Source organism: Plectrocnemia conspersa, unplaced genomic scaffold (assembly GCF_051122295.1).
Source record: "Plectrocnemia conspersa isolate PC_06_02 unplaced genomic scaffold, ASM5112229v1 ptg000014l, whole genome shotgun sequence".
In the NCBI taxonomy this organism is placed as follows: domain Eukaryota; kingdom Metazoa; phylum Arthropoda; class Insecta; order Trichoptera; family Polycentropodidae; genus Plectrocnemia; species Plectrocnemia conspersa.
This window is the reverse complement of record NW_028277178.1, coordinates 2,024,268-2,037,064: the sequence shown is the minus strand read 5'-3', so window position 1 is coordinate 2,037,064 and position 12,797 is coordinate 2,024,268. Positions and strand designations below refer to the sequence as shown.

General features: G+C 26.3%; 1 protein-coding gene across 1 annotated transcript in view; it reads right to left on the bottom strand.

Annotated features, from left to right (window-relative positions):
* LOC148225955 (kin of IRRE-like protein 1) overlaps window positions 1–12,797 on the bottom strand; it is a 231,105-nt gene that overhangs the window by 164,292 nt on the left and 54,016 nt on the right. The window lies entirely within an intron of this gene.

Sequence of the window (12,797 nt, the reverse complement as noted above, 5' to 3'; positions counted from 1 at the left end):
TTTTTCTAAACTGTTTAATACCTTAATGTATAAACAATCGTTATTGGCAGAATTATTCATAGCCAAAATCTTAACAAAAACTGAAAAAAAAATGTAAAATAAATTAAATTTCTTTTAGAACGTATTTATAATGTATTAAAAATAAAGTTGTGAAACAAAAAAAAAACAACGGTAATCATATTTATAAGACTAAGACAAGGGTTAAAAACTTGGGCATATATCTGAACTTTAAACTGAAATACATTTAAAAAAAATTTTGTAGAACATTTGCCTAAAAAGGGTTGCCGCAATAACGACCATTTATAAATCATAATAAAAACAGCCCTCTGACAAAAAACAAAAATTGTAGTATGCAGACAAACATAATAATACAATTTTTCATATTATTGCTAGGGGTGGAGTTACAGTAAAAATATTTTTCATTTTGCTAAATTTCAAGAAATCTAAAATTGAGCCTTGATTATGTTGTACAAATTTGGAAAAAAAATAAAAAAACTAACACTAACTTTTAAATAACTGAAAAAAAAAATCATTGAAAAACACTTTTAAAATATGTTTTAAATTTAGACAATATATAATGCAATAAAAATATCAAAATAAAATGCAATACAAATTCATTATTTTAAAAGCGCTTTTTATATTTTAAATCATACGTTGAATCGATAAGTTATTTAAATCGTGCTATAAATAAATAATAATTTAACTTTATTAAATTGTCTATTCTTAAAAAATATCTATATCAGTATTCTATCTTTAATTACATTTTATTCTTGTGACATTGTTTATAAATAGAAAGTAGAACAAATAATAAATTTCACTTTGAACCAAAATTATTTTTAGGCAATATTTACACCTGAATATTTTATTTATAGATAATAAAAAATATTTCTTTAAATTAGTTAGTTAAGCTTACAAACATTTACGTAATTATAAATACTTTTTATCATCGTTATTAAATATAAATATGCATTGCTCAACAAAAAATCAGTAAAGTATAAGGAATACTTTATTCGACTATAGCATTAAATTTAAATTACACAGTTTCATAAAAAATCTTAAATATTAAATAATTGTACGCACTATTACAATAAATAAAAATATTACAATAAAAATTGTGGATTATTACAAAAAGGTTAAAAAGCTGTTCAAAAATATTAAAATAAATTATAGTGTAATTGCAAAAAAAACATGCGATTTAGAGGCTACTTTTAGATGCCTTTTTTTTGATAAAATTATTATTACAAATGTTGAATTAATATTAATTTAATTCTAAAGCTTAAAATTTATTATTTTGTAGAAAAGGTGTGTTTAATTTATAAACATTAACAAAATATTAATTACAATATGTGATACTATTTTGCATTGTTATAAAATCTAAATATAATTGTTTAAAAGAAACATATAGAACGATAGATTTCTAATTCAATTGATGCACACGATAGAAATTAATATTCAAGGAATATTTTTTAAAGTAAAACATGCTATTGAAAAGCTTTTGCTTACAATAAAAATGTTTAATATAAGCAATTATTATCTAAGTAAGTCTTATTTTTTATACATTATTTTATTATTCTAGATTTCTAATCTTTAATATATTTTTTTATTATTTATCTTAAATTATCAGGACAAAAAACTCTTTAATATATATTTCATTTTATTATTTCGCAATGCAATTTTATATTTTTTTTCAAGCTAAACTTTAAAGAATTGTATATACTACATCTTATTTAAAAGTGATCAATTATTTAAATGTATTTATTACTGTACCACTAAATTATTATTATAAATGCATTTGAATCAAATTTGATTGTTATAGACATGTCATAAAAAATGTGTAAACAATATAATTCCATCATTTTTTTTAAATAATACATATTATTTTTGCAGCACACCCCGTATAAGGAGCTGTGTAATTATATAAAGTAATAGAAAAAACAACTTTGTTACGTTGCTTAATATAATTACAGAACAAAGTTGGAGAGCGCTTGCGAAAGGAAACAGACTTGTGTAACAGCCAAAGTTCATTTCTAAGTCTATTTGGCTCCGCTGGGAAAACCCCGGAGATAATCGATACGGTTAAATTATAAAATACGTTGTCCGACCATTGTTTATATCAGTAACAGGCTGACTACAAAGTGTGTTAATAATTTATGGCAATTCAAGCGTCCGAATCGGACGTTGGAAGGCAAATTCCTTATGCATGACTTTCATTACATATAAATAATAAATTAAATTGTAATAAATATTATATTATCATGAATTGAATAACAACACTATTTTAAACTTCCAAATCATGTTTCGGTTAAAAGGTGGATGGATCGAATTGTAGTGGCATTTTGGAATTATCGGCATTTAGTCGACCATAAAGCTTTGTAAATTTGCGCTGACTGCGGAATAAATGAATGCCGAAGTTGACATTCAAAAGCAATTAGTTTTACGTTGGATGCCGAATGTCGGATTGTCAAAGCCGCCATCGAAAGAGAGAACTTGCAAAGTGAGAGTCTAGTTAAAATTCTATTTCATATAATATACTTAAAATATTTAGTTTTAAGGTTTGAATTATTTTTAACTATTGAGTCAATATATAATATACACAAGTAACTCACTTCCTAATAAGTTAAAATATTTTTTTGTGTCAAAATTAAATATGAAAACTCAAATTAATTGGATTTTATATATAAAATACAATATATTAAAAAAATATAAATTAATTATAATTCATCTTTTATATTAAATATTGTTTTTAAGTAAAAAAAACACGAGCACTGCAACCTTTCAAAAATTTGGTTTGTTTTTAATTTTATATTTTTAAATATAAAGCATAAGTAACAAATTCAATAAACTGCTTTTTTGAGTAACGATTTTTTTAAAAATAAATCAATATAATAATCCTATATTAATTATCACAAAAAAAATGTAAAATAGTAATTTTATTTTTTCCTTAAATATTTATACTATTTTAAGCAATAAGGTAAAATATTTTTTTAGTGCAGTCTGCTTTCAAAAAATGTTAAAATAAGTTAGACAAAATAAACGTAAATTCAATACAAATATAATGTACTGATTTACTTAATTTTAGAACAAATAAGACTTCACATTATTTTTTATTATTATTCCATATTTTTTATATATCAGGGTAAAGTTTTTCTTAGGGGCTTACATTGGATTCGAATGGCATTAAAAACTTATTAAGATAAAAAATATTTCTACCTAACATTCACAACAGACCATAAAGTTAAAAACGCCCCAATAAAAGCAACACAAAACTTTTCCCACACTAAATTTCACCCATTTTTACTATGCTTTCGCATTGTTTATATAGTCGTAAGTTCATCTCATATGTGTGTTGTATAACCTTATAAAACCCGCGATAAAAGCTAGTTCGCCTCGCAATAAAAGTGTTAAATGATATACCCATTTTTTCTCATATTTTTATTTTGCTATAAAAACATCGCCGCAAAACAATGGCCGAAAAGCAGAATCGCCATGCATAACTTTTAAATGGATTATGCAAAATAGGCCGCAAAGAGCGCCTAGGTTTAGGGTTAATAAGAGCGAACCTCGCTCTCTCTGGTATTAAAAATTGCGACCCAGGAAGTGCAAAGCTGTGCTAGGATACTTTTGTACTTCCGTGCATTTTAAGTTATTTTTATTTTATGCGAAAAAAACAGTGTTAAAATATTACTTTCATACATATACATACGTACTATGTATAGCATATATACTCTGGTGTAATGTAAATTATAACTACGTCGCTGGTGTTTTTCAGTTGTGTTTTCATTATCTCTAAGTGTGAAATGTTATGCTAGATTTAATTGAATTTAATTTAATGTTAGTGTTTTTTTATGTAATGTATAATAACTAAGTTGATCGATTTTTGTATTTACTTAAAGACATTTTTATTAAAATTTTGTTTTGTATATAATTTTAAAAAAATATATAAATATTATATACAGGATGTTGTGTTTCTACCATGCAGAAATACCGATGATTTACAGCGCCGGCTCTTCCGCAATAAATTAACGTCGTAGCCATAATAAAAATTATTGGCATCGATTCCGATGGGAGATATCATTCATCACGCCCATAATTCACGCGCCTTTCGCACGAAAAAAATAATTTCAAAAAAATACACACACCCCATCCCGGGGAGATAGCTCTGGAATAAAAAAATCGTTATGGTGATTTTTTCTCGTCCTCGGCACAGCATCCGGGCGTTTAATCCCACGGGATGAGGGAGTTCTCGTCTCGCGAAAAGACTAACGTCGCGGCTTCCGAAACGTCGCTCTCGACCCGGGACGGTATTTATAAAACTTTTAAGGAATCTGGGATACGACCCGCAAATGTCCGACGTAATATCGAGGATTTTAACCAAGAGTCTCGGGGATTAAATTCAGTACAACGAAAAAAAACGTAAGCTTGTTTGCGATGGAAATTGAACAAACGCGACGTTTGGCTTTGGATGCTTAATATTTGTTGTGTTCGGTTAGAAAGGGTTTAAATTATTTTTTAATTTATGCATTGACTATTATTTATAGAAAAAATGATTAATATATTTATATTAGGATTAACTTTATCAAAAAAATATTATTGGAGGAGATTATAACATAAAATACAACTGAAATACATCTGATTGATTTATTCATCTCGAAAGAAATAGCTCACAACTATATTAAAATAAATTTAATTATAAACCTAACATTGAATACCAGTGTTATTGTATTAAATAAATTTATTAGTTAATAAAAAAAAAATAAAGAAAACATTGATTGATAATTGTTCATAAGCAAACTGGATCTTAAAACTGCAAGCATAATATTGCTTTGAAAGCACATATTTTTATGATTCAAGATCTTAAAATAAATACATAAATTAGCACAATCTATTTTTTTACCTGGTAAAGTTAGTAAATTTTTTTTAAAGTAAAAACAAGCGTTTTATTTTATATTAAAGCTTATAACAAATTGTAAATATGCAATAAGTTGCAAAGCAGTAACATGTATTGTTTATATTAAAATATTTGTATTGAAATAAACATTTTATAAAATATAAATATAGGCAACAAAAGGCATATGCCAAAGGATTAAAAATATTCCTGACAAACTGTAATTTGATCAAGTAAGCAATAGAGTTTAATGCTTAAAAATCAGAAACAGAGCTGTTTTAAAAGCTTTTCAGTAGTTATTTATTTTATATTATTAATATTATTAATTTATTTATAGTGACTTTCAACAAAATAGCAGCATTTAATTTATTAAATAAACAGTAACGAAAAACGTACACAGACATATTTCATTTTTTTATCCAACAACCTCAATGCAAAAAAGAGACTGATATATAAATAATATATAATTGCATTAAAATTAATCAAAAATATATAGATATTAGTCGTAGGTTGTTATAACTTTTCCGACTTTGTTGTGTTTGAAAAAAATTGTATTCAACAGAAAACATCCCTTTGGATGCCTCTCCATATTTATTCATACAAAATCTAATTTATTTTATATTTATATACTAATTTATTTGTTTATAATAATTAACATAACTTACTTTTTTTAAATAATTCAGTCTTTTAAGTATGCCAGATGGTTTAAATCGTTTAAGTCGTATGATGTCAGCTAAAAAAATAATAGACATTTACTAACTTTTATTTTATAAATTAAAACAGTTTTGAACTGACGATTTTAAACTGAAGTTAAAATGGAATATGATATGACTAGACCGTTTTTAAACTAAATATAAAAATTAAATTAAGAAAGGGATTGTAATATTTTATTATAAAATTAAACTAAAATGATTTTTTTGCATTGCATGTAAAATAACTAGTTTATTTTAAATATGTATATTTCTAGTTGATTTTTATTGATTTTATAATTTTTATTAGTATATAAAATACACGATAAAGTTTATTTAAAAACATTAGATTCAAATCGGTTTTAATTTTTTTATAAACAAAAACAGTCAAACGGAAAATTTATAACCAAATAAACTGGAACCGTTACAAACAATAAATTACATAGTTTTATTCACTTTATTATTTACCTGCAGGAAAAATGACTTTAAAAAGCATAAAATGCTAGCTAAATCGCTTGATATTAGTAATAAAATGACCGATAATAATCGAGTAAATAAATTTTATTAACTAACGTCGTTTATCGTTTCCATGGGTACTAATAATAAAAAATATTTTTTGTTACATTATTTGATTTAAATGTAGGAAAATCATATTTGTTATTATTTCTTATGTTTACTTAAAAACCATATATTTTTAAAGTTTATTTTGAAGCATTGCTATAAATATTATTTTACTTAATATATTCTTAATCATAATAGAAAATGAGTTTAGTATTTTTCTTCGGAATTTTTTATGCTGAGCCGAAACAAGTCTGTAATTTGTAAAATACAATTTTAGTCTTTTGAATAAGCTTAAATACTAAAAGTTTTTAAAGCAAAATATTGTCTTAACCTTACCTTAATAATTCTATTAATAAAAGATTTATCAAAAAATACTGGCGAACCCAATGGTATTTATATTACGTACAGTATAATCTTTTTAAGCATATAATAAACTAAAAAATGAATCAAGGTAAACTTACATCATGTTTAATTATTGTATTTTTAATATTTCAGAAAAAATCTTGTTTTAATTAAATAAAATCAAAGCTCAGTTTTTTAAACCAGACTAACCTTAGTATTTTCTAAGCCCTAGAGTATTATATTTTTGCTTTGAAAATGTTATGAAGTATAGTTAACATTAAAATAAAAATCCTAATGCATATATATGATTTTATAAAAATTAAACAATTTTTTTTTCTATATAAAAAATTGTAATCTATGTATTATCTTAATAATTATAAAAAAATATTAATTGCTACGTATATTTGTTTATTAAAAATATTTTTTCTGTTACTTTAAAAATAAATTTATTTTCATATATAAGTACCATTTTGACCAAAGATCGATGAGAAACTGATTTATGTGGTATTAGCAGGAATGTATTACACGAATGTTTAGTACCTAAAAATCTATTTGTGCTACTACTTATAAATTTCCTAATTTTTTAGAACCAGTTGTTTCAACATATAAGCTAAGTTGAAAAACGAAAAAAATTACAGATTTTTTTATTTAAAATTTTGACTTTATACAATAGATATTTATTCGCTCAATGTGAGGAGCTTAGCATAATTTGAAAGCTGTGGTTACTTAGCATCTTTTATTTTAAAATGACCATTGTTTTTGGAACGACTTGCATGCGGCTCAATTTTCATGACCTATTTTACAACGAAAATCCTTTAAAATGTAATATAAAGTAAAATACTCAAGTACGTAATTATGTTTAGTGTTGGATTAAGCGTCTATAAACATTTTTATTTTATATTTTTTTTCATGTACAATTTTAAATATGGTTAGTATTTATTTTAAAAATAAAACTATTGCAATTCCACTGTCGCTTGAACCAAGTCTCGAGGGTTAACAATGCTTTGAATACTTGACAGCAAAGGAGGTCCGCAAGTGCTTTGAAAACTTTGAGAGTTATACATTGTTAAATAAAGGCCGCATGAAAAGCGACTCACCTGATCCGGCCCTGCTGTTTATTTTCTTTGTCTATATGTCCTTTAACGTGCGCCTACGAATGGAAGCGGGATTAGTCCGGAATTATATAAAACCTCTAGACTTCTTTTTCTTCCACTCTTTTGTCGAAAGCTCCTTATTTACAAAGTGTTTATTCGACACAGTATGTGTTGGTATAAAAACGATATACTCTGTTTTTCCAAGATGTGTTATGGGATTGTGTATACTTACATGGTTAATTGTGCGTACTTAAAAATCATTAAAATATTTTAATGATTTCACATAAATACTTGCACATTTAGGCGTATTTTACTTAAACTCTTATTATTCTATCCGTTTTCTTGTTTGCATACGCCCGTCAAACAACCCTCGAGCATGACTGTATCCAACACGTAAGGTTTGTAGTGTAATATATACATATACACATACACTTTTGTTGTTAACATCACACAAGAAAACCAAACAAGGTACGCACCGACCGTTACTTCCATCCCACGTTTCCATCACTGCTTACTTCCCTTTATTGTGTGTTTGTGTGTGTTGGCAATTGAATACAAGTTCCAGCACGATAAGTATGACGGTATGTTTACCAACTTAAAGAGCTTTCAACGCTCTCCTCACAAACCTGTCGAAAAAGTTTCCATCCTTCTCCATTAGCATTTAAGTCGGGACCAACTATTTCCTAGGTTCACTCTAAATTGCTAAGGTCGCATAATACGCTTTGATGTGTTTGTATGTATGTATGTATCGCAGTTCTCTCTGAGCTTCATTGTGTTAATGCGAAAAATATATTTATAAGCGAGAGTTAAACTCAAAAGTTTGCGTTTAAAATATAAGTGAATGGGATTTTCAAGGGGAGTTAGAAAACTACCTGTTAGAGGTAGCAAACGAACAACATAATTGGTTAATTTAAAATTTATATATGAAGTATTCTGCCAACCAAACGATATTTTACAACAATATAATCAAAACTAATAAACATTTTGTAAATATAATTATTAAACAAATTTAAACATAGTATACAGTAACATGGCAACAAAATATTTTAATTTAAATTTATTTTTGGCGTAAAATAAATAAAATAGATATTTTTATATAATAAAACATTGATCATAAGTGTAAAATATTTTAGGATTTTTTTATTATCTCAAAGGAGTTATTATTGAGAAAAAAATCTACATATGATCTTGGCTATCTATATTTTACCTAATATTATTTATAATTCAACATCAAATGCTAATATTGGTAATAGTAAATTTATAAAAAATATTTTGTTATATATTATTAAAATTTACTATAGCTAGAATAAATTTTATTAGCAATGATTTTGATTTTTTACAAAGTTTTTATAATACTTCCTTTATTTATCTTTTTAACGTTTTGTAAACTAGAAAATGGTCATAACCCTTAATTTGTACTTCAATTTAAATGTATGTATTTTATCGTATTTTTAATTTTATAATAAAAGTTTATATGTATGTATATATAAAAATATGATCGATGCACAATTGCTGTTCTGGTGTGACAACGCGTACCATGACGCCTGCACCATATGTTACAATACAAACTATGTCATTACCTAATGACTTATTGGACTTTAACAGACGTTTCTTAAGTGATTTGGAGCAACCACTTTTACAAAAATCAACCTCGAAATTCAAATCAATATGTGGTATTATTAATAATATTAAGATTTCATTAAGAATTCTTGGATTTGGTTCCTTTGTCCGGTCTATATACCGTATGTCGCAATTTTTGCTATAATTTTATTCAAACGTGTGGTTTATCATTGTCATAATAAAACATTTTAGTTTCTTTTAGATTATGTTTTTAATTTTAAATCAATCAAATGCAGAAATTAAAATATGTTTTAGTAGCAGCAGCTCGAAATACACAAAGTAGCAATAAAACGTGTTTCGCTGGTCCTTCGATACCGTCTTATCGAAGCATCGAAGGACCAGCGAAACGCTTATTTTAAAACATTGATTGAATTTTTTTAAATTACAACGCCTTTATTATATTGTATTTTCGAGAACTTTTAAATATTTTTTAAAAAAGACGATAAATTAATACTGAAAATGCTTATGATCCTTAACCAACAAAAAAAATCGATCCTTATGTTTCATATAAAAGCTAATCGAAATTAATAAATATACTACTATAAGATGGCAAAGCAGTATTGTAAATGAAAATAATAAACATATTTAACCTGTGTTCCTCATAGAAAGTTTTATTAAAAATACTAAGTTCGCTCATAAAAATTTAATTTAAGTTAGGAGTTTTAAATATCTGTAGTGTGATGATGTTACTCCTAACGCTTTATTTTATTATAACCAGTTCGTATTATTTTATTTTGTATTATTTATATTTTTTCAATATTAAAATAATACAATTATTGTTTCGACTAGCGTAAGGCATAAATAGTTATTTAAAAACACGTGCAAGAGAAGTATTTAGTAACGCCTTGAATACCTACGCTACGGAAGGCAATGGGAACCTATTACACCTATTTATTTTACATTGCAAACTCGATCGTTTTCAACAATTGATGTAAAAAGAAGTCAAACGAGAATATATGTATGTATATTTTATAGTTAGAGACGGAGCAAGAGTCGATTTATCTTTTCAAAAGTGCACTCGATTCGAACGCAGCCATCCACAAAATTGAAACTGTACTGTCTCTGTGTTTATGTCACATACAGCATCCAAAGATAGGATAGAAGTCGTGTGGTTGTGTGTCGAAAAGAACATATGTACCTAGTTTTGCGATAAAAGTGTTATGGATCTGGTATTGAAAATTATTTATGTGGAAGCAATTCCATGAGAGAGGGCTTGTATATTTACAATGCATTTTTATTTTTCGTCGATGTTTACAAATATAAGGTGAGAGTATTGACTTAAGAAAAGTAAATCGGTTTTGATAACATTTTTTTTATATATAAAAATGTTTTTAAATATATGGAATATGTGGGTTGCTATGATCTAATTCAAAACCACTGCTAAGCAAAGACATTTACTAGCTCTATCGACCCAACCATTAGCAAAGCGATTTTGCTACACCTGATGGGGTATAGAGGACCCCACTCAGTTTTATTATTAATAAGCGTTTACACACATCCTCCCCGTGCTTCCTGTCATCCTTTATTCAACATTTATCATGACACCACAATTCCACCGGAGATCCTATTACGAATCTGCATTTGATTGCGTGGATTCACCGCTAAACCTATGTTATTTTAATATTTAATCGATGCAGGAGTAACTTAATTAAGGTAATGTATTATGCATAAAAGCAGACATTACATGTTATTATTTTCAAAATGTAATCTCATTGATATCGACGAATGAATATCATCTGAAAAATATAAAAAATTAACTGATAAATCTAAGATCTTTGCTTTATTTATTTAAAGATAGATCTCTTTGCTAGGCTCTCAAATATTTATTTATCAAGATTCCCAAATATTTTTTTTCTGTTTTAACACATTGATATTCATACTATAATATGAACGTATAGATTTTCTAATGCGACGTTTTCCGACCGCCTATTTTAACGTTTACACGTACGCTAAAAACGCCAAGTTGGCACATTGAGGCCGTTAACGCTCGTTTTAATTAATTTTTGCGACTTAAATAAAAGGCCAAATCGGCTATGTTCGCGTTTTAATTGTCGCATAGCGTATCCGATTAATATATCACAGTATGCGACAAAACATCACATGTTCCGGTGCAATTATTATTATAACGACGCTTAACGCATACAACGAACGAAATATATAAAAAAAAATAACTGGACTTTTAACCGTCCTGCATGTGTATAATCAAATTCATAATGGTTTAACATCATATATAAAAAAATATGTATTAAAATATAAAATTGATCAAATACTGTTTTAATCTAAATATATTCAATTCAACCCTAAGAAATATTGGTAATTTATGATGGCGCTGTAAATCGGCAGATCTCTATTAAATTTACCGTTGCCGGCAATTCCATGTTATTATTTTAGTTTTTTAGTTATATTTTTATTACACAGATTCCCTTGTACTTGGCACGCTCATTGAGACGATAGATGGCTCGTGAAATAGGAGCGTTGTCAAGCGCTAATGTCCTGGCCGCGACGGGCAAGAATATAGGACACGATTGGTCAGTGATGCAAATATATTTAGCTCAAAAATCGGGTGCCGTGTCACATTGAAATATCAATAATTTTAAGATATTTGCAGTCATAATAAATATATATTTATTAATATTGGTTTATTAATAAAACTAAAACAAATAATTTTTTACATTAGTGAATTTTTTTATGCTTATTTTCAGTTACTCAATCTTTAATTAAATGTTGGTATTTCTTGCACTTCAACTGTATTTATAGGTTAGTTTTATTTATTGGTTTAAAATTATTTAGCGTTTTTAAATTATAAAACTCAGTGACACTTCTAAGCTTATAAGCTTGAAGTTTATTGCGAAACATTATGCAGAGAGTTTGAGGTTTCTAATATCCAACTTTCAGATTTATTAATAAAATTAATAGATACGTCAATAAATATTTTTTATATCTACAAGCTGGCTATGACTTGAATAAATATAAATATTGTCAATGTTTTGACTGACCTGTTAATATAAAAAAAATATTTTATATTTCTCTGAATTTACTATAAATAACATTTTATAATTAAAAATGTTTTAAAATCTCTATGTAACATTTATTGTTTTCTAAAAATAGTTAGAAATGGTCTTTATATAATCATGTCCATATATGTATGTATATAACAAGGGCAATAAATGGCTTTAAAACTCGCATACTACAAACTAATTAGTACGTAGTATGTGAGTTTTTAGGTGAGGCTTCTTAAATAATATATTGATGGCTTAAAGTATATTTTCACTAACTCCACTTTCGGGTGAAAATGACTTAACAAGATCTTCTTGTACCTTTAATCAAAATACACATGCTTATAAATTGCTATCTCCGAAATCTCCAATTAAACACCACTAACTTGATATATTGTTTTATTTTCCTATTTTCAAGTTGTCAAATATGGAGTAAGAAATTTTATTCTTTCAGCCATCGATATATCTTCTATAAAAGATAAATCATATTCTGCATCTTGATAAAAAAAAACGAAAAAATAATACTATTGCCTTTCTTTATAAAACTATTGTTATGTAGTGTTACATATATAGTATAAGATCCATATGAGATCAAATAACTTACTATTTC